This window comes from Erinaceus europaeus, chromosome 14 (genome assembly GCF_950295315.1).
Source record: "Erinaceus europaeus chromosome 14, mEriEur2.1, whole genome shotgun sequence".
Taxonomy (NCBI): Eukaryota; Metazoa; Chordata; class Mammalia; order Eulipotyphla; family Erinaceidae; genus Erinaceus; species Erinaceus europaeus.
In genome coordinates this window covers 7,918,472-7,945,136 of record NC_080175.1, presented here as the reverse complement: position 1 = coordinate 7,945,136, position 26,665 = coordinate 7,918,472, and the positions used below count along the sequence as shown (strand labels likewise).

The 26,665-nt window shown below is 44.7% G+C and overlaps 1 long non-coding RNA gene across 2 annotated transcripts; it reads left to right on the top strand.

The window, feature by feature from the left end:
• The first annotated feature begins 8,221 nt into the window (after nucleotides 1-8,221).
• On the top strand, nucleotides 8,222-26,333 carry LOC132532733 (uncharacterized). 2 transcript variants are annotated; one of them, XR_009544631.1, is made up of 3 exons: nucleotides 8,222-8,546; nucleotides 9,057-9,111; nucleotides 26,221-26,333. It is a non-coding gene; the product is annotated as an uncharacterized LOC132532733 (long non-coding RNA). The 2 variants fall into 2 exon arrangements; XR_009544632.1 differs by lacking the exon at nucleotides 26,221-26,333 and adding an exon at nucleotides 10,745-10,885.
• Nucleotides 26,334-26,665: the final 332 nt, after the last annotated feature.

Here is a 26,665-nt window from a genome sequence, read left to right as displayed (position 1 = left end):
CAAAGCCAAACAATTTGTTGACCAATCATGGACCAAAAGGCTGGAATAGTGCAGATGAAGAGTTGGGGGGGGGGGCTCCTCCATTTTCTAGATAGCTAGTAGGCATATTTTAGTTATATTGCAAAGGGCCTGTGGCTATACTAGTGTTTTTGTTTGTTTGTTTTTGCCTGAGCCTGAAATCTGATATGCAGGTAGATCCTAATTATTGTCTGGGGAGATGATGTCATGGCTGGAAAAAGGACCAGAAAGCTGGATCAGGGGAGAGAGTAGCTCCCAAATATGGGAAAGGGGTATGTCTCTGTTTCTTTTCCCCCACTCTCTCTCCAGGTAGATATCAACAGAATTAAAAACTTGGGCCAGAGAGGCCTATAACCTCTTCTTACCCTCTCTCTCTCTCTTTTGTAGGGCTGTATCAATTCTGTATAGACATTTGATATCAGTCACTTGTCAGATGTGTGACGTGCAAATATCTTCTTCCATTTACTGAGTTGCCTGGATATCCTTTTGTAGTTTGCTTTCCTGTGTAGAAGCTTTTTAGTTTCACGTAGTTGACAGGTTGACTTTATGCACTTGAAGCTAAAGGTGAACTCTCGGATATGCTTTTAACATGTGCTAAAGGGATTTCCACTTACCTTGTGAGTTCTGTGGCTTTTACAGAGAGGTAGGATGGAAATTAAATTTATTATCAAAATGTCAGTGGTCCCATTTACCTTCTTAACATTATTTCAAGTCTAAATTGACTTATGAGTGTTAGGATGTCATTTACCTCTTTGAACAGAGTGAAATGATAGCACCGATTATGAGACTAAAAGGCTGTACAGCTTCTTTTACCACGACCAGTGTCTAAAACTACTTCTCCTTCCCCTCCTCCTTCCTCCTCTCCTCCTCCTCTTCCTCCTCCCCCTCCGCTTCCTTCTTCTTCTTTGCCTCCGGGGTTATCGCTGGGGCTATAAATCCACGACTCCTGGTGGCCATTTTTTTCCCATTTTATTGGATAGGACAGAGAGAAATTGAGAAAGGAGGGGGAGACAGAAAGGGAGAGGGGAAGATAGACACCTGCAGACTTGCTTCACCGCTACTGAAGCATCTCCCCTTGCAGGTCGGGAGTTGGGGCTTCAACCCAATTTCTTGCGTGTCTTTGTGCTTAATACTATGTGTGCTTAAACCAGTGTGCCACTGCCTGGCCCCCTAAAGCTTCTTTCTCTGTGAGAGATGAAAGGCATCAGTTATAAAGGAAAATATCAGATGGTCTTTCTATCCTTTACACTCACTCTCCCAATACACATGCTCTCCTGTCTCCTCAGTACTTCCTAAAATAGCCTGCAAGATCAGCCGCAAGTGTGCTGTGTCCCAAACTGAGGTCTCATCCCTTGTTGGGCTCATATAATTCAGAGATAAATTAGTTTTCTAGTGTGATGCTTCAGGGATGATAAGGAAAATATATGACAGGGATGTGGCTATACTTACTAACTTCACATTATTGTATTCTTGTCACTGGGGGGCACACTGATAAAAACCATTTCTTTTTTTTTTTTAATTTCACTTTTTTTAAATGAACAATTTTATTTATTTATTAATGAGAAAGATAAGAGAGAAGAACCAGACATCACTCTGGTACATGTGCTACAGGGGATTGGACTTGGGACCTCATGCTTGAGAGTCTAATGTTTTATCCATTGCACCACCTCCTAGACCACATAAAAACCATTTCTTTGGTGGAAATTTTTCTCTGCTGCTGTCTGGAGACCTCAAGTGTCAGAAATTGGGTTCTCAGTGGAGACCTTAAAGACCTGTTGTTGGTATGCATGAGACCCCTTCTGTTTCATTTGGTTTAAATCCCCCCTGCTTAACACTATTCTATTTACATAACCACTTCATTCTATTTATATAACCGCTGTTAACAAGCACCTCCCTCCAGGGCATTGGTTCAATCCCCACTGTTTCATGATATGTTTTTGCTCCACCCCCCCTCCTTGTCACACCCTGATCCTCTCCTTGTCACACTCTGATTGTCAACAGTCACTTTTCTCTCCACCCTCTCTATGTCACACCCTGTTTCCACCCTACTTGGCAAGTATATATAAAGACAGCATTGTGAGTTTTAGAGTACTTTACCTTGAGTTTAGCTTAGCTCGTCTTAGATTGTGCTGCGTCCTGCATGAATAAAGAGATACTGCCTACAGCTCAACTATGAGTCCCTGGTCGTCTGTTACCTGCCCGTGAAGCCAGCCCGGAGAAAACAACATAACCCTTCGAAAACAACATATGGCGCCTGAACAGGGACTGAAATAAGCCCTGAAACATGGACCGGCATCAACGTGGGACCCTACCCACCCATCGTCCAGATAAGTAAACTTGGCTACCCACCCACCATGGGTTGCCTTTCTACTTATGAAGAGGTTTGCCAAAGCCTCTACTGTTTCATCATGAGACAGTTAGTCTGTCTCTGGAACATTTTACTCTGGGCTACATTTTGGTTCCCTGACCGGGAACTTTGGTTTCTTATGACCGGGATCATAGAGCTTGGGAGATGCACGGAGATTTCTCCTTGGACTTTCTGGATTCCCTCTCCCATGTTTCCTGAGGAAAAGGACTACATTTTGCTCCGGGCCACAATTTGGTTCTTTATGACTGTGATCATAGAACTTGGGATATGCATGGGGATTTCCCCTGGGACTTTCTGGACTTCTTCTCGAATGTTTCCCATGGAGAAGGACTACAATAATTTGAAGAACATTCTCAAGTACCCTGGCAGTTCCCAAGTATGGAGACATGTGGTTAGTTCTACTCTCCTGATTGGATTCTTTCTTCAATGGGAAGACACTTTTAAAAATGGGTGCCTGAAGCAATCCAGCAGGAACACTCAGAAGCACCCTAAATGGAATTTTGAGGACCTCTTTGGACTAGGTCGCCCTCCGGGGATTCTTAATCCTACATGGTGAGATCTTGATAATCTGGTTCAAGTTGCGTTTCATAAGAGAATGATTTGAATGACTGAATTTTTGTTTGACATTGACTTAAAAAAAAATGCTGGACGCAGCCATGATTTCTAGAGATATCCAGAAACAATTCAAAAATTGTTTTTTCCTTCCTATGATTTCTCTTTTACGTCTTGACATGAATCTGAAACGTTTAATCCTAGAAACCGTATGAGTTATGGGTGGGGCAGATAGTGCAATGATTATGTTAATTATTCTCATGCCTGAGGCTTTTAACCATGGTTCTTCTGTTTACCTTTCCACATTTTATTGAGTTTAAACTGTTTAAACAACCTTAAAATCATACTAGAAAGGACTTCCAATTATAATGGAATTATCAATTATAGTAAACTTCTAATCTGCTACAAGTTTTGTTCAACAAGTGAATTTCAGCTGTCAAATCTTCACATGAAAAAGCATCTACTCAAATGAAAATTTCTGGAAATCCATTTGGATCCTGTTCTCTGACATTGCCCACAAGATGGAATGATTACAACACACCCCCGGAAACCAATGATGAGACAATGGCATGAACTGAAGAAACAGATTCAAAGACTCCAAAGCTCACTCTCTACAGAAAAGCAGAATTCTGGTGGCCGACATTCCCCATCGAGACAGACGTGCAGCGTTTCATCCTCTGGCATTTTCTTCTGTGGTCAGCTACTTTGGACTGACACCTCCATAGGACTTACTGGTACACACTGCTATGTTTCTCAAAGACTAACTTCAGCCAGTTGCCTTGAAACTTTATAGACCATGTCCCCTCGCCTGCAGGCTCTGTCCCAGAGGCAGAAAACTCCCCCTCCTTATTAGGTTATGCCCACAGAGGCATGAAGCGCCCCAAGAGGCAAAAGATGCCCAGAGAGGCAGGAAACGCCCTTTGAGGCAAGAGATGCCCCCAGAGGCATGAAGCATTCCCAGAGGCAAGAAATGCCCTTTCGCCTGCTAGGCCTTGCACTTTGAGGCAAGAAAAGCTCCCCTTAGCATCACACTGGTTATTGCTACTCGCCTATTTTGTTTTCCATGTCTTATGCCAGTTATTTTGAAAACGCCTGTACGATATACGTTTCTGTTCACCCCACAATGGCCATTAGTTAAAAAGAAAGGGGGAATTGTTGGTATGCATGAGACCCCTTCTGTTTCATTTGGTTTAAATCCCCCCTGCTTAACACTATTCTATTTACATAACCACTTCATTCTATTTATATAACCGCTGTTAACAAGCACCTCCCTCCAGGGCATTGGTTCAATCCCCACTGTTTCATGATATGTTTTTGCTCCACCCCCCCCTCCTTGTCACACCCTGATCCTCTCCTTGTCACACTCTGATTGTCAACAGTCACTTTTCTCTCCACCCTCTCTATGTCACACCCTGTTTCCACCCTACTTGGCAAGTATATATAAAGACAGTATTGTGAGTTTTAGAGTACTTTACCTTGAGTTTAGCTTAGCTCGTCTTAGATTGTGCTGCGTCCTGCATGAATAAAGAGATACTGCCTACAGCTCAACTATGAGTCCCTGGTCGACTGTTACCTGCCCGTGAAGCCAGCCCGGAGAAAACAACATAACCCTTCGAAAACAACAACCTGTCCTCCAGGGAGTCGGGTGGTAGCTCAGCGGGTTAAGCACAGGTGGTGCAAAGCCCAAGGACTGGCGTAAGGATCCCGGTTCGAGCCCCTGGCTCCCCACCTGCAGGGGAGTTTTTTCACAGGTGGTGAAGCAGGTCTGCAGGTGTCTTTCTTTCTCTCTCACTCTCTGTCTTCCTCTCCTCTCTCCATTTCTCTCTGTCCTATCCAACAATGACGACATCAATAACAACAACAATAATAATTACAACAATAAAACAAGGGCAACAAAAGAGAATAAATAAATATTAAAAAAATATAAAAAGACCTGTTCTCCATTGCACAATGAACAGCTTGCCTGCTCAAGTAAGCTCAAATGCCTGGCAACTGAAAAAAAAAAAAGATAATTTGAGAGTTTACTAAGAAGTAATTCCTTTTTGAAAAATAGTTTATTTATTTATTTAATTTACTTTGTATAGATACAGAGAGACACCTGCGTGGTCCAGGAGGTGGCTCAGTGGATAAGGCACTGGACTCTCAAGTATGAAGTCCCGAGTTCAATACCCAGCAGCACATGTACCACCAGAGTGATGTCTGGTTCTTTCTCTCTCTCTCCTCCTATCTTTCTCATTAATAAATAAATAAAATATATAAAAAAACAGAGACACCTGCAGCACTGCTTCACCACTTATGAAGCTTCCCCTTTGCAGGTGGGGACCAGGGCCTTTTTTCTCTGGGTCCTAATGGAATTAGAGTTCAGAGCCCTCTGGTCATTTTCCCCTGATATCTACCCCTCTGGGAGGTGAACTGAATTTGAACTCTCTCTTGAATGTTTAAATATGGTTGCCATGCCAAACATATTTCCAAATGGATTGTGTAATTAAAAATCAATAGAACAGGGAGTCGGGTGGTATTGCAGCGGGTTAAGCTCACCCCCTCTGTCTTCCCCTCCTCTCTCCATTTCTCTCTGTCCTATCCAACAACAACGGCATCAATAATAACAATGATTATCATCATCAACAACAATAATAACTACAATAATAAAACAATAAAGGCAACAAAAGGGAATAAATAAATATTTTAATAATAAAAATCAATAGAACAGATGCTTAAACAAATGCAGGTACATTCAGATTAAAAGTCGTCAACAACCAGTGCTACCTTGTCCCCGTACTGAGGGAACTGTGCCTTAGGGAGTCCCTCCACCTTCACCCCATCCAAGGTCACCATGCCGCTCTGTCACTTAGGAAGGAGCTGGAAGCTGGAAGCTGGAACTCCCCCTCTCCCCCCACAGTATGATTCACAACTCTGTTCTGGCCCCAGGGACAGTCTCTAAGTCCCCTGCCCTTTGTCTTTGAGCTGAAGGCAGCCAGTGGCTCCTCCGTGCCCTCATGGGGCGGGCTGCGCAGCTGCCCAGCTGGCGCGCTGGTGAAATGTAAGAATGGCTTGCACAACAGACTACTAAGGCAAAGAGAAGACAATTCAATTACTTCACCTCTAATTATCATACAATAGGTTCTGGCATAAAGTCATTGTTTACTGGTTGTGCCAAGTGCCTGTATTCTTGCATCTTTTCCTGTTTCAGCTCCTGGTTTTGGAGGTACTCACAGATGAGCAGTGTTTGTTTGCAGTAGTTCCTGGCAGCAGCTGAGGGGTTTTTGCATCTTGAAAACATCATGTGTTGGGGGCTGGGCTGTGACGAACCCACTTATGTGCATATTGTGCAAAGCACAAAACTCACTCAGGGGATCGCCGTTCTAGTCACCAGCTCCCCGCAAGCAGAGGAGCCTCAGAAGCGGTGAAGCAGGTCTGCAGGGAGCCTCTCTCTCTCTTTCTCTCTCTATCTTTCTCATCTCCTTTCAATTTCTCTCTGTCTTATATAAAAAAAAAAAAAAACCCAAGAAAATGACCACAGGAGTAACAGATTTGTAGTGCAGGTACTGAGTCACAGCGATAACCATGGAGGGAAAAAAAATAATAATAAAAAAAACATCGGTTAAACGCACATGGCGAAGCACAAGGACCGGCCTAAGGATCCCGGTTTGACCACTCAGCTCCTCATCTACAGTGGAGTCTCTTCACAGGCGGTGAAGCAGGTCTGCAGGTGTCTGTCTTTCTCTCCCCCCTCTGTCTTCCTCTCCTCTCTCCATTTCTCTCTGTCCTATCCAACAACGACGGCATCAATAACAATAACTATAACAATAAAAAAAAAACAAGGGCAACAAAAGGTAAAAGAAATAGAAATAAAAGGGAGTCGGGTAGTAGCGCAGCGGGTTAAGCGCACATGGTGCAAAGCGCAAGGATCCCATTTCGTGCCCGCGGCTCCCCACTTGCAGGGGAGTCGCTTCACAGGCGGTGAAGCAGGTCTGCAGGTGTCTGTCTTTCTCTCCCCCTCTCTGTCTTCCCCTCCTCTCTCCATTTCTCTCTGTCCTACCCAACAACGACGACATCAATAACAAAACAAGGGCAACAAAAGGGAATAAATAAATAAATATTTTTTAAAAAGATTTTATAAAAAATAAATAAAAAAGAAAAAAATCACGCAGTATTTTTCAGCTTGCACTCAGTAGGTGTGGACATTCCATGCATGAAGTGTGCTAGCTCTTCTCTGTGTAGGGAGCAATGGGAATCAAATGCTGGAATCATGGGTAGTTTCACTCCTATAAAATACTTCTAATAAACACTGATCATAGTTTCAGAAGGCTAAAATTTAAATGTTAAGTACTTTTGATAAAAAATTTACATCCACTAAAATTAAATATAAATTTCTAAGTACAGAAACACACATACACACACGTCCTTTCCCATATGCACACTCTGGTTTAGTCTAGAAGAAAAATAACTTACTTTGAAAAAGTCAACATACATTTCAAATTCTTTTTATTTATTTTATTTATTTTTATTTAACCCCACTTGGAAATTTCAAATTCTAATGCCTTCCAACTTACATTTTAAATGAAAATTTGTTCCAATTTTGTACATTTGGAATATTATGACTTATTGGTGATTTTTTTTATTTTTAAAAAGGTTGGTTCATTTTTGAGAGAGAGAGAGAGAGAGAGAGAGAGAGAGAGAGCTCTTGAATATGTGGTGCTGGGGATTAAACCTGGAACTCTGGAATTACAGGTATGGAAATCGGGTTAGCTACCACTGTGCCACCTCCCCAACTCTTTTAAACAGTTACTTATTTATTTTTTGTATCTATTTATTTATTGATAAGAGAGACACAGAGAAAGGAAGAGCCCAAACAATCACTCTGGCACATGTGATACTGGGAATCGAACTTAAGGCCTTGTGCGTTGGAGTCCAAGGTTTTTTTTCCCCTCCATGGTTATCATTGGGGTGTTGGACATTAAGCCAGCCCCCCCTGTACCCCCTCTGCTCCATTGCTGACACTATGGCCTATTTACATAATTGTTTTGCCTGAACGATTCTCCACCCATTCCTTTGACCTGTCTTCTTTCTACCTCCAGACCTGCCCTGCCTGCAGGGTACATTAATCCTGCCAGTTAAAACCCTAGCAACCATTGCTACCAGTCTTTCTTTTCTCCACCTGCTTTCCCAGCCATCTCCGTGGGGACTTGCCACTTCCGGTTTTACCCTATAAAGCCCACTTCTGTTCCTGGCTTCGTTCTCTTTTCTCTCCTGGGTCCCGACCTGGAGAAGGGCTGGCGTGCAGAGCCGTGCAGAGCAGCAGGCCTCCATTGTGGTTTGGTGCCACATGGTTTAACCCTCTGTGCTCACGACCAACTCTGGAGCTCCCACATGAATAAAGAATTATATTACCATGCCGCCAAGAGTTCCTGGTCTCTCTCCTGCGATGCAAGCCTGGCACTGGGGCTCAGTGCCTACACTACAAATCTACTGCTCCTATCGCCATTTTTCCATTTTTTTGGATAGGACAGAGAAATTGAGAGAGAAGAAGGAGAAGACACAGAGGAAGAGAGACAGAGAGACACCGGCAGACCTGTTTCACCACCTGTGAAGTGACCCCCTCCTGCAGGTGGGGAACTGGGGGCTCAAACCGGAATTCCTGTGCGGGTCCTTGCACTTTGTACTATGTGTATTTAACCCCGTGTGCCAAGACCCAGTAACTGTGCCCATGGCTTTACTTACTGTGCCATATTTCCTTACTGGTATTATGAGAGACCAGGCTCTGGTCTGCGTATGTGATGCTGGAGATGGAACTGGGGCTTCTTCCTGCTGACTCACCTCCCGGTCCTCATTACTATTATTTTTGGGGGGGAAGAAACCCGGGAACAAAACCTCCCTGTCATTCTACATCGATTACTTAATAATTCTAAGTCATTACTATCAAAACAATTTTTACATGAGCATCTCAATTGTAAACATGCATTATGGTTTTGCTGAAGTCAAGAATAATTGAGTGGTTGAGATGGATACAATTTAAGATGAGGCATTTCTTCATTACTTACCAAGCATCTCTGATGTCATGAGCCACGTACCCAGACAAGTTTAACCACACAGTTATTACTCCCCTTCGACATTCCAGGTATCCGCCATGGCTACTTCTCCTGGGAACTGAACACGTGTGACTCTGCTAGCCGGTAAGCTCTTAAAACTCCCCTACAGCCATGAGCAAACTACATCTCAGCTGATAATTGTTTATCTGATGGAACTAAACTTTTGATAACTATACTCAGACTTTATGCACCTAGCGTACTCTTAACCCCTGATGATAATTGCTTATTTTGCCTTTTACCCATTTCACTCTAATAAAACCTTGTTTTGTTTAAACGTGTTCCCAGTGGCCCACTGTGAATCCTTTTATGTGCCGAAGCCCTAAAGATAACCCTTCTTAAGTTAAATTACAACAGGTGGGAATGTAAATTTAAACCCTTGTGGAGAGCAGTCTAGAGAACTCTCAGAAGGCTAGAAAGGCCTATGACTGCAATTCCTCTCCTTGGGATAGATCCTAAGAAACCAACCACACCCATCCAAAAAGATTTGTGCATACCTATGTTCATAGCAGTGCAACATGTAATAGCCCAAACCTGGAATCAACCCAGGTGTCCAACAGCAGATGAGTGGCTGAGCAAGTTGTGGTCCATATACACAATGGAATACTACTCAGCTATAAAAAATGGTGACTTCACCTTCTTCACCTCATCTTGGATGAAGCTTGGAGTCATGTGAAGTGACTTAAGCCAGAAAGAGAGGATGAATATGGGATGATCTCACTCATAGACAAAATTTGAGGAATAAGAGCAGAATGGGAGACACAAAGCAGAACTTGAACTGGGTTTTGTGTATTGCACCAAAGCAAAGGACTCTGGGGGCAGTGGAGTGTGGGGGTGGGGGGTGTCTTTCAGGTCCTGGTGCATGTTGGTGGAGGAGGTCCTAGGCTCTGGGTGAAAGTGTTTTGCAGAAAACTGAGAAATTTTATACATGTATCAACAACTATATTTACTGTAAACCATTAATCCCCCTAGTTAAAAAATTAAAAAGAGTAAACCAAACCTTGGATTCTTAACTATGAGTGTGGAGACAGGAATTGACAGGAAATGAGTGCTTGCTGCCTGTCGGGATGGCATATTTGGATGAAATTGCAATCTCTCTGCAGAACAAGTTTTCATCAAGCCAAGGATGCAGTGCCCCTGTGGCTGGTAAGGAGAATAAAATTACTGATTGACCAGACGCCTAGCAACCAATTCTGCTGTGTCTGATTGATAGCACGACCCTTTCCCGAGATGCCTCTCAGTGTCAGCTGGTTGGGCAGTGTAATTGCACATTTATTTGACACCTGCTGTCCGGAGGAGTTTGTTGCACTCAGGAGCTGGGTACAGAGTGAGGTCAGCAGGGGGTGACTGGTCACAGTTTGAATCTAATCTCCAGGGCATGAGGTCCATTTCAGGACATACCCAGATTAGGCAAGATGGCTCAGGGAACCCTTTGAAAAGGGGTTCACCCCAAATCTCAGATACTGTATTCTTACCTTTAGGTTCCTGATTACTTTTTTAAAAAATTTTTTTCTTTATTGTGGAATTAATGTTTTACATTCAACAGTAAATATAATAGTTTGTACATGCATAGCATTTCCCAGTTTTCCATATAACGATACAACCCCCACTAGGTCCTCTGTCATCCTTCTTGGACCTGTATTCTCCCCCACTCCCCCACCCACACCAAGGTTCTTGATTACTAAACAGTCTTTCTGCTCTATATCTTAATGCTTTTCAGCCACAAGCTGCAGATGCTACCATGATGCCAAACTGACTTCCCTGGGCAGACAACCTCACCAAAGAGTCCTGGAACTCCACTTCCCCAGAGCCCTGCCCCATTAGGGAAAGACAGAAACAGGCTGGGAGTATGGATCCACCTGCCAATGCCCATGTCCAGCAGAGAAGCAATTACAGAAGTCAGACCCCCCTACCTTCTGCACCCCATAATGATCCTGGGTCTATACTCCCAGAGGGATAAAGAATAGGGAAGCTTCCGAGGCTAGGTGATTGAGTGCATATGTTAGAGTGTGCAAGGACCCAGGCTTAAGCCCCTGGTCCCCACCTGCAGGGGGAAAGCTTTGCGAGTGGTGAAGCAGGGCTGCAGGTCTCTCTCTCTCTCCCTCTCCCTCTCCCTCTCCCTCTCCCTCTCCCTCTCCCTCTCCCTCTCCCTCTCCCTCTCCCTCTCCCTCTCTCTATCTCTCCTCTCTATCTCCCCCCATCCTCTCAATTTTTCTGGCTGTCTCTCTACCCAATAAATAAATAAAGGTAAAAAAAATTCTTAAAAAATAGGAAAGCTTCCATTGGAGGGGATGGGACATGGAACTCTGGTGGTGGGAATTGTGTGGAATTGTACCCCTCTTATCTAATGGATTTTTCATTCATAATTAAATAAAAAAAGAGTCAAAAATAAAGGGGTTGACAGGAGAGGGGCTTGGCTCACATCACAGATGACTTGGTGAATTTCCCTTCCTGGAATCCATAGGAAAGAGGTTGTTGGCAACTATTATTTTCTAAGATTTATTTTGGGGTGGCGGGGCGGGGAGAGATAGAGAGAAAGAGGGAGAAAGAGAGGAAGCAGAGCACGATGCTGGCACATGCGGTACTGGTACTGGGGGCTGAACCTGGGATCTCAAGCCTGCAAGTTCTGTGCCACTTCCCAAACCCCTTGTGTTTTTTAAACATATATATTTTAAATTTACTTATTGGGAGCCGGGCAGTAGCACAGCAGGTTAAGCACACATGGTGCGAAGCGCAAGGACCAGCATAAGGATCCTAGTTTGAGCCCCCTGCAGTGTGGGGAGGTGTCACTTCACAAGTGATGAAGCAGGTCTGCAGGTGTCTGTCTTTCTGCCCCCCCCCATCTCTGTCTTCCCCTCCTCTCTTGATTTCTCTCTGTCCTATCCAACAACAATAGTAACAACAACAAGGCTAACAAAAAGGGGAAAAATTACCTCCAGGAGCAGTGGATTTGCAGTGTAGGCACTGAGCCTCAGCAATAACCTTGGAGACAAAAAACAAACAAACAAACAAAAAACCCCAAGTTATTATTGGATAGAGACAGAGAGAAGTTGAGAGGGGAGGAGAGATGGGGAAAGAAACAGATGGAGAGCTAGTCGGGGGGTAGAGCAGTGGGTTAAGCGCACATGGCACGAAGCTCAAGGACAGGCATAAGGATCCCCGTTTGAGCCCCTGGCTCCCCACCTGCAGGGGAGGTCTCTTCACAGGCGGTGAAGCAAGTCTGCAGGTGTCTGTCTTTCTCTCCACCTCTCTATCTTTCCCATCTCTCTCCATTTCTCTCTGTCCTATGCAACAACAATGACATCAATAACAACAACAATAATAACTACAGCAACAATAAAAAGACAACAAGGGCAACAAAAGGGAAAAAATAGCTTTCAAGTTGGTATATCGCACCAAAGTAAAAGCCTCTAGGGTGGGTGGGTGGGGGGAGAATACAGGTCCAAAAAGGATGACAGAGGACCTAGTGGGGGTTGTATTGTTATATGGAAAACTGGCAAATGTTGTGTATGTACAAACTATTGTATTTACTGTTAAATGTAAAACATTAATCCTCCCCCAAAAGAAAAACTTCCAGGAGCAGTGGATTCATGGTACAGGAACTGAGTGCTAGCAATAACCCAGGAGGCAAAATAAATAAATAAATAAATAAATAAATAAATAAAAAAAAAAAGTAAGAGATAGAGACACCTGCAGCCCTGCTTCACTACTTGTGGAGCTTTTCTTCTGAAGGTGGGGACCAGGGCCTTGAACCTGGGTCCTGGTGTACTGTAATGTGTGTACTTAACCAGATGCATCACTGCCTGGCCCCAGGCCCCTTGTTGATACTTAAGTATGTGCTGTGTGTACATCACTCAGACCTGCTGAGCCCCACCTCCTTCTGGCCTATGGGCTCAGTTGATTATTGCTGATTTGAATTGCTCTACCTTTCTGTCCTGCATCAATGTGTCCACCACACAAGTCATACCCCTTCCTCAAGGGGCGACCAGGAACAGGGAAGATGTTATCTGGAGTCGTGAAGCTCCCAGCTGTAGCTTCTCTCCTCTCCTAGTTCATTAGATAGCTCCTTAAGGTTTCTGTTTGGGAAATCAAGAATATCACCTTGTGACTTTTATTACATATATAACCAGAGCGCTGCTAAGCCCAGGCTTATAGTGATACTGGGGATGGAACCTGGGACTTTTGGAGATGATAGTTTTTTTGCATAACTATTATGCTATTCTCCCCCCATTTCCAATCTTGTGACTTTTTTTAATGCTGGGCCTCAGTGCCTGCATTAATAATCTATTTGCTCCTGGAGGCCATCTTTTCCCATTGTTGTTATTGTCATTGCTGGATAGGACAGAGAGAAATTGAGAGAGGTGGGGAAGACAGAGAGGGTAAGAGAAGACAGACACCTGCAGACCTGCTTCACCACTTGGGAAGTGACCCCCCCCTTCAGGTGGGAGCTGGGGGCTCGAACCGGGATCCTTGAGCTAGTTCTTGTGCTTCACTCCATGTGCACTTAACTGGTAAGCTACTTCCCAGCTCCCTTTTGTGATTAAAAAATTTTAAATTATTTATTTATTCCCTTTTGTTGCCCTTGTTGTTTTATTGTTGTAGTTATTAATGTCGTTGTTGGATAGGACAGAGAGAAATGGAGAGAGGAGGGGTAGACAGAGAGGGGAGAGAAAGACAGACACCTGCAGACATGCTTCACAACCTGTGAAGCGACTCCCTTGCAGGTGGGGAGCTGGGGCTTGAATCAGGATCCTTAAGCCAGTCCTTGCACTTTGCGCCACCTGCGCTTAACCCACTGCGCTACCACCTGACTCTCCCTATTTGTGACTTTTAAAGACCAATTTATTCTGAAGGTATTTACCTCATTGTGAAATTGACCAGTACTATAACAGTAAAATTAAGAAACACAAAGAATCTAAAACAATTTTGACAACTCCCCCCCAAAGTATTGCCTCTATTTTTTAGGTTGTACTTCTGATGATTTCACATCTCAGATGAAAAATCATGTGAAAGGAGAGACTCAAACCCTCAATAAGAAAACCTCGCAGAGGCTTCCTAACTGTGTGTTTGCTGGTTGTAGACATACATGTTTATGGTCAGGGATTTCTTCCTGACAACACAAGAACGACAGGTTGGTTATTGACACTGCAAGTAACCTTCAGAAGGACCCGACTTTCAACCTTTCACTTTACAAGTAACTGGTTCTATGTAACTGGGTGACTCTTCAGATATCCAAGGGGTGAGGGAGGCTTAGGTCCCACGATTTTAATCTTTTGAGGGATCACCATTTCTGGCATAAACTCTGCAGGCTTTGCTAGAAACTGCTTTTTAAAAATTGTTTTATGGTCCTGGAGCTCAGCTTCCCCAGAGACACAGCCTACTAGGGAAAGAGAGAGGCAGACTGGGAGTATGGACCGACCAGTCAACGCCCATGTTCAGCGGGGAAGCAATTACAGAAGCCAGACCTTCCACCTTCTGCAACCCACAACGACCCTGGGTCCATGCTCCCAGAGGGATAGAGAATGGGAAAGGTATCAGGGGAGGGGGTGGGATATGGAGATTGGGTGGTGGGAATTGTGTGGAGTTGTACCCCTCCTACCCTATGGTTTTGTTAATTAATCCTTTCTTAAATTAAAAAAAAAATTGTTTTATGTGGCCTGACAGTGGTGCATGTAGTTTAGCACACACAGTAGGAAGCGCAAAGACCTGCTCAAGGATCCAGGTTCAAGCCCCCAGCTCCCCACCCTTAGAGGGGTCTCTTCACAAGCTGTGAAGCAGGTCTGCAGGTATCTATCCTTCTTTCTCTCTCCCTCTCTCTCTCTCTCTCTCTATCTCCCTCTCCTCTCTCAATTTCGCTCTGTCTTATCCAATAAAATTGGCGGCCAGGAGCAGTGGATTCATAGTGCAGGTACCAGAGCCCCAGTGATAACCCTGGAGGCAAACAGACAAACAAACAAAACCCTCTCCCCCACAACTGTTTTATTCTTATTTTTAGCAGAACTGGGGAGTCACACACATGCATGTCTTCACTTTTCTGGGATGCTCTTTCATTTGGATAGAAAGACAGAGTTAGGGAGTCCGGTGGTCGTGTAGCAGATTAAGCGCATGTGGCACAAAGCAAGGATCCCTGTTTGAGGTCCCGGCTCCCCACCTGCAGGGGAGTCACTTCACAGGCGGTGAAGCAGGTCTGCAGGTGTCTACGTTCTCTCCCCCTCTCTGTCTTCCCCTCCTCTCTCCATTTCTCTCCGTCCTATCCAACAACGACGACATAAGTAACAACAACAACAACAACAACAACAAAAAAAAAAAAACAAGGGGAAAAAATGGAAAATAAATAAATATAAAAAAATTAAAAAAAAAGAAAGAAAGAAAGAGAGTTAGAAGTAGAGAGGGAGAGACAGCACAATACTGAAGCTTCTCTCCACACCACAGCACTCCCATACATTGCCAGCAGTTGAAACTGGATGGGACACGTGTTAAATAGGCTTCCCATCTGGCCAGGTACCTCCCAGGCCCTGTTTCTTTTAAAGAAGCGCTTTCTCCAACTACCGGATGGGTTGACTTATATATGGAATGGAGATGACTGAAGCAAGGACACTTGCAACATGCCGTGTGCGCCACGTGCGCTTAACCTGCTGCATCACCACCTGACCCCTGGAATTATTTTTTTAAAAAAGCTCATTAGTCCAGACTGAACTACTGCCTGAGAGATGACAAATGATCCCTGTCCCTTTCATTCTGAAACTCTTATGCCCAGTCTAAGAGGAATGTAGGATTTGAAGAGATGAGTCTCTGTTCTCAGATTTCTACCACCTGAAATAAACCTTTTTTTTTGGATTGAACCTAGGACTTTGGAGCCTTAGGCATGAGAGTCTCTTTGCATAACCTTTATGCTATCTACCCACAACTCTGTCTTCTTTTCATCAATATTTATCTCTTGAAGGGAATGGGGACACTGTACTCTGGTGGTGGGAAAGGTGTGAAATTATACACCTGTTTATCATCCTGTAAGTAAATATGAAATCACTGATAAAAATTAAGAAAGGGAAAAGGTTTGTACCTTCAGGTGAGCTCTTTCTTCAGGAGTGCAGTGCTTCTGTTAACCCACTGTCTCTGGGGGGTGGTGGTGAAGTTACTTTGCTCCCCACCCATCCCCAAGAGACACAGGTGACAGACACAGCATGGCACTCTTTTCAAACGGGAAGTTTAGGAGATGTTGCCATTTGCAATTTTTCTGTTTGTTGTTTGCACAGGGGATGGTGGGTAGAACACACTGGTTGGAGGTTTCCTGCTCAACTAAGCCCATCTTTCTCTGATTAAACCCATATCTCTCCACAAGATTATGATCCATCTAAAAGATAGATGCTTTATTTTTGAATCATGTGGAGAACAGGAAGCCTGCTCCCATAATTTTGCTTTTATTAGAGGCATTTATCACACTGTCCTAACTCTCATATATTAAAATTCGCACATGACAATTTTAAGAGACCTAAAGTAAATGTCTTGTTTTATTGAAATTTATTTTGGTGAAATGAGATTGACATAACATAAAATTAACCCATTTATTTATATTTTGAGAGAAAGAGAGATTGATAATTAGTGTGAATGCACAGTATCTCTCTGTGATTTGATTATGCTGTGTTGGGATGAAACCAAGCAGCCAAACCCAGGAAATTAAATCAAGAGCTTAATATAAGCAAGGCATGCATCCTACCACCGAACTGCTTATCTAGTTGTTTCTTCCATTCTTTCTTTCTTCCCTCTTTCCCCTTTCTCTCTCTCTTTCTTCCTTCCTTCCTTCCTTCCTTTTCTTCTTAATGGTTTAATATTGACCCACAAAACTGTAAGATAATAGGGGTATAATTCTATGATTCCCACCACCAGAGTTCTGTGTCTGTCTCCTCCATTGGAAACTGCAGTACTTCTCCCAAGGTCACAGATGTGGACTGATTCTCTCTCTCTCTCTCTCTCTCTCTCTCTCTCTATATATATATATATATATATATATATATATATATATTCTTATTTTTTAAATGGTCCTGCCTTCACTTCCTTTTTAAGTCACTCCTACATCTATTACTACTTCTGGGTGTCTTTCCTTTTTCCCTGCTATGTGCACTTAACTCAATGCTACTGCTCAACCCCCTCATTTCTTCCTCTTCTCTCTCAGATAAGAAAACCTGTGCCTGGCTTCTCTTTCACTGATGATATAAAAGCAAGATTCCTGGTGACAAACTCTTTGGGTCCTGGTGGCATTGGGGTTCAGAGCCTCGGGTCATCATTCCCTAACATGTCTCCCCCTCTGGGAAAATGGACCAAGATTCTTTTTTGGGGGAACAGAAGGTGGGAGTTCTGGCTTCTGCAGTTGCTTCTCCACTGGATATGGACACTGGCAGGTGGATCCACACCCCCAGCCTGTTTCTATCTTTCCCTAGTGGGGTAGGGCTCTGGAGAGGAGGGCTTCTGGGACACATTGGTGAGGTCCTCTGCCCAGGGAGGTCAGGATGGAACCATAGTAGCATTGGAATTTGATGGCTGATAGGCAGTAAGATGGAAAGTAGCCTAGTCTCTCTTTTCTTTTTCTCTTTTCCTTTCCTTTCCTTTCCTTTCCTTTCCTTTCCTTTCCTTTCCTTTCCTTTCCTTTCCTTTCCTTCCCTTTCCCTTTCCCTTTCCCTTTCCCTTTCCCTTTCCTTTCCCTTTCCCTTTCCCTTTCTCCTTTCCTTTCCTTTCCTTTCCTTTCCTTTCCTTTCCTTTCCTTTCCTTTCCTTTCCTTTCCTTTCCTTTCCTTTCCTTTCTTTCCTTCCCTTTCCCTTTCCCTTTCCCTTTTCCCTTTTCCCTTTTCCCTTTCCCCTTTCCCCTTTCCTTTCCTTTCCTTTCCTTTCCTTTCCTTTCCTTTCCTTTCCTTTCCTTTCCTTCCCTTCCCTTCCCTTCCCTTCCCTTCCCTTTCCCTTTCCCTTTCCCTTTCCCTTTCCCCTTTCCCCTTTCCCCTTTCCCCTTTCCCCTTTCTCATTTCCTTTCCTTTCCTTTCCTTTCCTTTCCTTTCCTTTCCTTTCCTTTCCTTTCCTTTCCTTTCCTTTCCTTCCCTTTTCCTTTTCCTTTTCCTTTTACTTTTTCCTTTCCTTTCCTTTCCTTTCCTTTCCTTTCCTTCCCTTTCCTTTCCCTTTCCCTTTCCCTTTCCCCTTCCTTTCCTTTCCTTTCCTTTCCTTTCCTTTCCTTTCCTTTCCTTTCCTTTCCTTCCCTTTCCCTTTCCCTTTCCCTTTCCCCTTTCCTTTCCCCTTTCCTTTCCTTTCCTTTCCTTTCCTTTCCTTTCCTTTCCTTTCCTTTCCTTTCCTTTCCTTTCCTTCCTTCCCTTCCCTTCCCTTCCCTTCCCTTCCCTTCCCTTCCCTTTCCCTTTCCCTTTCCCTTTCCCTTTCCCTTTCCCTTTCCCTTTCCCTTTCCTTTCCTTTCCTTTCCTTTCCTTCCTTTCCTTTCCTTTCCTTTCCTTCCTTTCCTTTCCTTTCCTTTCCTTCCCTTTCCCTTTCCCTTTCCCTTTCCCTTTCCCTTTCCCCTTTCCCCTTTCCTTTCCTTTCCTTTCCTTTCCTTTCCTTTCCTTCCCTTTCCCTTTCCCTTTCCCTTTCCCCTTTCCTTTCCTTTCCTTTCCTTTCCTTTCCTTTCCTTTCCTTTCCTTTCCTTTCCTTTCCTTCCCTTTCCCTTCCCCTTTCCCCTTTCCCCTTTCCCCTTTCCTTTCCTTTCCTTTCCTTTCCTTTCCTTTCCTTTCCTTTCCTTCCCTTCCCTTCCCTTCCCTTTCCCTTTCCCTTTCCCTTTCCCTTTCCCTTTCCTTTCCTTTCCTTTCCTTCCTTCCCTTCCCTTCCCTTCCTTTCCTTTCCTTTCCCTTTCCCTTTCCTTTCCCTTTCCCTTTCCCCTTTCCTTTCCTTTCCTTTCCTTTCCTTTCCTTTCCTTTCCTTTCCTTTCCTTTCCTTTCCTTTTTTTCCCTTTCCTTCTCCTCTTTTCTTTTCCTACCTTCCTTCTTTCCTTCCTTCCTCCCTCTCTTTCTTTCCTCCTTCCTTCCATCCCTCCCTCCCTTCCTTTTCTCTTTTCATAGAAACATATAGGTGGAGAGAAAGAGAGTGAAAGAGGCCACAGCACCAAAATTTCCTTCAGTGTTGTGGGCGTCACAACACCCAAGAAGCTCTGTGAACGGTGGAGTTGTGCTGTGGTCCTTGTGCTTCTCACTGTGTGCCCTTAACCGGGTGCACCACTGCCCTGGCCCCCGAGTTGTGCTTTTGTGTCACACTCTCTCTCTCTTCCTCTCTCTCTCCTCTCTATCTTTCCCTCTCTTTTGTTCTTTTTCTTCTCCGTCTCTCTCTTTCATTCCAAAAAAAAAAAAAAACAAACGTAGAGTAGACAAATTAGACAGGGACTGGTGAAATCTCTCACGTGGGCAGGATGCTGCTTTGCCGTGTGTTGCTTCCCCTGTGCAGGTGGGCGCATGTGGCGGCAGGAGTTTTGAACCTGGGTCCTCGCATAAGGTAAATTGTGTGTTCCACCAGGTGAACTGTTTTCAGGTCCCCTAAATGTTTTCCTTTCATCTGTGTGCTTGCCTTTCACAAGACATTTGCCACTATTTTGATAGATCATTTCCCAAGTTAACTCTCTTCAAAAACAGCCACTGTGACATCCTACAAAGAAGTTGTCACTCACAGAGTCAGAAACTCGAAGCTGGAGGGAACCTCAGGCCTTGTTCTAGCCTGAATTCACTGAAGCCTATACTTCTCAGTGTGGGTGTGTTTGGAGATGGTGCCAGAGAGACCATCTCCTTGAGGAAAAGTAGGAACTGACCTGTTTCCTCTACTAAATTTGATCGGTTCTTTTCATCCATTTAAAACACCTGGACTCAGCACTTCCAGGATTTTTCTTTTTCCTGACCCAATGAAGAGGTCATCCCTGAGGAGAATCAGTTAAAATCAGCCCTCATCCTCAGACTTGAGGCTTTCTGATCCATCTGTCAGTTGACCTGGATGCAGTTTTCACTGAATGTTTGTTAGAGCATTGCGGCGTTTTTTTTTTTTTTTTTTTGGGTGTGAATACACAGAATAATGTTCCTTCTGAGGAGATGGAGCCTCCAGGAATCTCATTGATCATCACAGCTCTTTGTGATTTATAGTTTGCATTCTGGTCTCAGAGAACTCAGACCTCACCAGCCCCCATGGTGGTTGGCTTGGCTACTGGAAATCTAGTCTGAAAACTTATTGCTTCCAAGAGATGCCTGATGTGGTCTTAGATAAACGGTCTCCTGTCAAATTCTAGTGGCAAAGTGAGGAACAATGCTCTCCCAACCACTCCTAGCCTCCGGTTCCTTGCCAGTTTTATGACAGATAACAAGAGAATGATGAAAGAAACAAATATTCTCTTTATTTATTTATTTATGTATTCCCTTTTATCGCCCTTGTTTTATTGTTGTAGTTATTGATGTCATCATTGTTGGATAGACTAGAGAGAAATGGAGAGAGGGGAAGACAGAGAGGGGGAGAGAAAGATAGACACCTGCAGACCTGCTTCACTGCCTGTGAAAAGACTCCCCTGCAGGTGGGGAGCCTGGGGCTTGAACCAGGATCCTTAGGAAGGTCTTTGCGCTTTGCACCACCTGTGCTTAGCCCTCTGTGCTACCGCCTGACTCCTGAAACAAATATTCTTCGAGCAATAAAAAAGTTGCTTGGGTACATCATGAAACGGAGTCGCTGGTTTTCAGTTGATCTTCTCACCACCCTTTTGGTCATCCTAAACATACTCCATTCTCAGGCAGGCCATTTCTCTTTTTATTAGGGAGGTAATGAATTGCAGCACCTCTGTTTATCTCTCTCTCTCTCTTTCTTTCTCCAGAGCACTGCTCAGCTCTGTCTTATGGAGGTTCAGGGGAATGACTGAACCCAGAACTTTGGAGCCTCAGGTATGAAAGTCTTTTTTTTTTTTTTTTTTTTTGCCTCCAGGGTTATCGTGGGGGCTTGGTGCCTGCACTATGAATCCAGTGCTCCTGGAGGCCAGTCATTTTCCCCATTTTGTTGCTCTTATTGTTGTCCTTGTTGTTGTTATTGGATAGGACAGAGAGAAACCGAGAGAGGAGGGGAAGAAAGAGGAGAGAAAGACACCTGCATACCTGCTTCACTGCCCGTGAAGCACCCCCCCCACCCCCGCAGGTGGGGAGCTGGAGGCTGAACCAGGATCCTTATGCCGGTTCTTGTGCTTCACACTATGTGTGCTTAACCTGCTGCGTTACTGCCTGGCCCCCATGAAAGTCTTTTTACATAACCATTATGCTGTCTACCCTGCCCCCCTTTTTTTTTTCCCCAGAGCAACTTACCTCTGGTTCTAGTGGGACTAGGGTTTGAACTTGAACCTCTGGTGCTTCAGGCATGCAGGTCTTTCTGAAGAGCCACTACACTGTCTTCAGTTCAACTTTTTCTTTAGGGACCCAGCGATAAGGCCAGTGGGTGACTGGGAGTCTGATGCCCTTTATTCTGAGCTTGACTACTTGAACACCATCCTCCCGCCTACAAAATGGAAACAACCCCTTGGTGTTATCGTGACGATTAATTGGGGTCATACACGTGTAGCAAAGGTATTTATTCTTGTTATCCAAAACATGTCAACAATCTTCTTTGCCTTCAGTCTTTTGAGAAAAGCCTGCTGAAAGCTGAAACCGGTGAGGTGGCTTCTAATTAAGTGCTCATGTCACCAGCTAACACTGAGTCTGCAGTAGTGAAGGCAGCCTTCTGTTCAACAGCAGCATGGTGCTGATAAATGGAGCCACCCCAAGTCCAAATGGGAAATCTGCCTTGCGGACGAAGAGGAGTTTTGAGCACCTAATGCCGCGGGATGAATGTGCGTGAAATGGACTGAAACAGATTGCTGAGAAAGAAGATTCAGAGAGCAAGAACAAGTGCTTGGGAAGTTCAAAGTGCCTTGGGTTGACAGTGATTACTGTCCACCACACGGTCGCCACGAAGAGCTTACTCTCTTGACAGTTCACCTGTGTGTTCAAGAGGCCCTGATCAATTTTCCAACATCAGCCATGTGAAATAGTGACACTGGAGGAGAGAGCCCTCATCCTGAAGGGACTCCTGGTCTAACTTAACGCAGAATACAAGAAGGGTAGGGAGGTAGCATGAAAGTTATGCAAACAAAGGATCATACCTGAAGTTCCCTGGTCCCAGGATCAATTCCCCATACCATCATGAGCCAGAGCTGAGCAGTGCTCTGGCAACCCCCACCCCCAACACCCCAATGAGCCACAACAAGAATACAATGGAAGCAAAGAAGTGGCCCCTCCAGGATTCTTGGATTAGGGGACCCATGAGCTGATGGTGAAAGGAATGAAGCAGGTAAATGAGCCGGGTAGAGTGAGAGAAGGCAGAATCCTCCTGGTGAGTTCTCTTTGCTGAAACAAGCTCAGGTGACTATGCATGAGAAGAGAGAGGTCAAGTGGACTGTCTTAGGAACTTGAAGTGAAAGGAGCAAAGTGGGAGAGAGAAAGAGAGAGAGAGAGAGAGGAAAGGCACCAGGGCTGGAGAGATAGCTGATTGGGTAAGGCCATGTGTCTTGCCATGTGTGCACACCCTCATGTGACTTTTAGGGGGAGCAGATATCATCAAGAGGATATAACAGACGATTGATACAAGATCACATATCGTATATTCCAGGGAGCCCCAGGAACACACGCAGGGCTAAGGCCCCAAGCTAGCCTGTGAAATCCCAGTGATTCTTGTCCTCAGATTCTGCTGGTGGCCAGTCACAGTGCACACAGCCTGGAACTTATGCTCACTGAGAGTTGGGGTTTCCTTAGACTGTGTGGTCACACTGATCCGGACAGCGCAGAACCAGTGGCTGCCAAATGGAGACGTTTGTGTTCATAACAGTGTGAAGCAAGTCTAGTCACCCCAGCCAAGCCAGTGTCCCCGGAAAGGTCCCGCTGCATGCATGAGCTACTCTGTATTGTTGAAGGCGTGGTGCAGGATGAAAGCACCACTCCACAACTGTGGAGTCCCCCAGAGCCATCCACGGTGCTCTCATGTGGTGCCCAGGCATCATACAAGGCAAAGTGTGCACTCCACCTGCCTGTAGGTCTCTCTCCCCCAGCATCTCCACATGTCGTGGGATGTGAAGTGCAGAGGAAAAATCAATCTTCACTTGAGAGGGCTGTGGCCAGACTGTCTCCTCAAGGTCACATAGTGTGACCACGTCACCACATGACCTACATGACAGATGAACTCCCAACTTTCTCAAGATGGTGGACATGGCTACAGGGACCACCCCTCGGACCACAATTCTTTATGGGGTGCAGAAGGTGGAAGGTCTGGCTTCTGTGATCTTCAGTCTCCCCACTGCAACCCACCACACTTGCCCTAAGGTTATAGACATGGCCAACCATCATTTCTACAACTATCTGTCCACATCTGTATATAATTGCCCCCCCCTTTTTTTTCCTGATCCAATCCTTTCTTCCCTTCCAAGCCACTCATGACAACATTGCTGCCACCATATGTACTTCTTCTTTTCCTTCTCTCTCTTTGGGTGCTGATGGAGCTGGAGGTCAGAGCTCTTTCATCTTCATTCTATCACTTCTCTCCTGCTGGGAGTATGGATCAAGGTTGTTTTTGAGGAGCAGAAGGTAGGAGTTCTGGCTTCTGTAATTGCTTCTCTGCCAAACATGGGTGTTAGCAGGTAGATCCACACCCCCAGTCTGTTTCTATCTTTTCCTGGTGGGCCAGATCTCTGGAGGTATGAGGATCCAGGATACACTGGTGATGACCTCATTTGAAAAATTAAATTAAACTAATTATTTTTATTGATTTAATAATGATCAACAAGACTGTAGGATAAGAGGGCTACAGTTTCACACTATTCCTACCACCAGAGTTCCATGTCCCATTCCCTCCATCGGAAGCTTTCCTATTCTTTATCCCTCTGGAAGGATATGGACCTAGGGTCATTATGGGGTACAGAAGGTGGGAGGTCTGGCTTTTGCAATAGTTTCTCTGCTGGACATGGGCACTGGCAGGTTGATTCATCCTCCCAGGCTGTTTCTATCTTTCCCCAGTGGAGCAGGGCTCTGGAGAGGTGAGGTTCCAGGGTGCATTGGTGAGGCCTGACCTCATTTTTGACCAGCCTCCCAGAGATGAGCCCTCAACTGTTTCGTTTTCCTGCTGGTATTGTGACACACAGCATAGATCTAGGAAGTAAACCAAATTTAGATACACAGGTGAATTGTGTGCAGACTGGACAAAACCAGATAAAGACTCTCAGGAGAGAATTCTACCTATTGGGGACTGGGTGGTGGCACATCTGGCTAAGCACACACAGTACTAAGCACGAGGACCTGGGTTTGAGCTTCTGGCTCCCCACCTGCAGGAGAGTCACTCCACAAGCAGTGAAGCAAGTCTGCAGGTGTCTATCTTTCTCCCTCTTTACCTCTCCCTCCTCTCTCAATTTCTTTCTGTCCTATCCAATAAAGTGGAAAAAAAAAAAAGCTGCCAGGAGCAGTGGATTTGTAGTGATAGCACTCATCCCCAGCGATAACCCTGGAGGGAAAAAAAAAATTCTACCTACCCCAGAGAGCCCATCTGGTCCAAGTATGGAAATATTCAGAACTCAGAGGAGCACTTTGCTACAGGCATTAATGAGAATGGCAGATGCATGAGTCTCGCGAGACAAATCAGCCCACGCTTTAATCCAGCAGCTTTCCTAGTGTACTCCTCTGTGCTGGTGCTGACTTTTGCTTTTTACATGTATCGGTTGACATAATCCTGACAGTCATGGGTTATTAGGAAGGGGGTCTGTTTTATTAATGGCTCTGGGGCACACCTTGGAGTCATGCTCCTTTTCTGGCCTTTCCTCACTAGGCAAGCTCACTTCTCTTTCTCCTCTCTACTCATCTAACATACATGAAACAATAAAAACATGATTACTCAGCCAGCTACTGGTGCCAGGGTACATGTGGTTTAAGAAAACATGGCCTCTGCACAGCTGGATGCTTATAAAGGGCTAGGGAGAGATCCCTTGGCCATGTGGAAGTTCCGCTCTGTATGAACTCTAACGTGGAAATAAATGAAATGAAGACTACCCAAGTGAGAATAAGCAGAGACTTTGCATTTCAAACTTGTAACCAGAGACTCAGCCTTTACCACGTGTGTTTGGTTGAGGCTCCAAAATAAGCAATAAAAACAGGAGAAGGTTTCACTCAGCTCTGGTCAGAGGCTGTGGGTCTGGGGGAAGTGGGTGCTGGCTGACCGGAAGAGAATGTTCTGCATACAGTCCCACAGCACAATGACGTCTCTGTCAACACTCTCTGGTAGAGCACAGTGGCCCCACCAATGGGTGAGGTGTGCTGTGGGCTGTTCCCTTCATCTAGGTCTGCGTAGCTTCATTCTGTGTTGTGGGCCGCACCATGGAACTGTCAAACAATGCATTTTCAGAATGTGTTCACGGTCGTGATTCTACTTTGTTTGGAAATCATATTTGGTTTTGTAGGGCAGGAAAATTCTTTTCTATTGATTTATATATTTATTTACCTGAAGAAATATTCATTTAATAACTAGGTTTGTTAGAGCATCACTTTGGGTACAGCAAGCACGCACGCGCACACACACACACACACACACACACGCACGCACATACACACACACACACACACACACACACACACACACACACACACACACACTTTATAAAACATTCCTAGATGGGGAAATAGCTCAGTTGGTGGAGTGTATGACTTGTTTGCTATATATACCAGAGTGATGCTCTGGAGCCAGGGAAATAGCATAATGGTTCTGAAAAAAGCCTTTCATGCCTGAGGCTCCGAGATCCCAAGTTCAGTCCCCAGCACCACCTCAAACTCAAGCTGAGCTGTTTGGTCTCTTTCTGTCTCACACTGTATCTTTTCCTCTGTATTTCTCTTTCATTAAAATAAAATATTAAAAACAAAAAAACAGTGGTGCTCTGGCTTTTCTCACTCTCACGTAAAACTCTATTTCAAATGAAATAAATAAGATAATTTTTTTTTTTTTTTGGGAAAAAAGAAGTATTTAATGAAAGAATGAGAAACAGAGAGTGTATGAGAGGCCAAAGCCTGGCAGGGGTTAAACCAGGGTCCTTGTGAATACAATTCCTGGATTATTTTTGCTGAGTCATCTCCCTGACTGACTCTTTGCTTCATCTTAGGCTTTCTGACTGGACCCTGTGAATGAGACTCTCAGAAAAGAGATTCGTAAATGAAAGACAGAGCATTTATTAGCCTGTGCAGGACGCAGCACACAGGAGAAAGAAGGAGTCATCAAGGTGAGTCACTCACAGCGCTGACTGGAATCTGGGCTGGTGTAGCTTCTTCACAAAGGACACTACTGTAGAGGACACATCTGTAGAGATGTGACAAGACAAATGAAAGGGGTGTGAGGTTTCCGGGGGCGACAAGTTCTGGGAAGTAAATACACAGGAGAGAAGAGTGGGAGACAAGAGCTATTTCTGCAGGTCTGTCTTGTGTCAACTCCCCATCTCCTTCAAGGCCTTAAGACTTCCCCAGGGGAGGGGTTGGTGGCATTCTTGTTTCCCAGAAGTTTCTATGTCTTATCAGTGCTTCTTGCTGAAGGCTCCCCTCTGCATTCAGTTC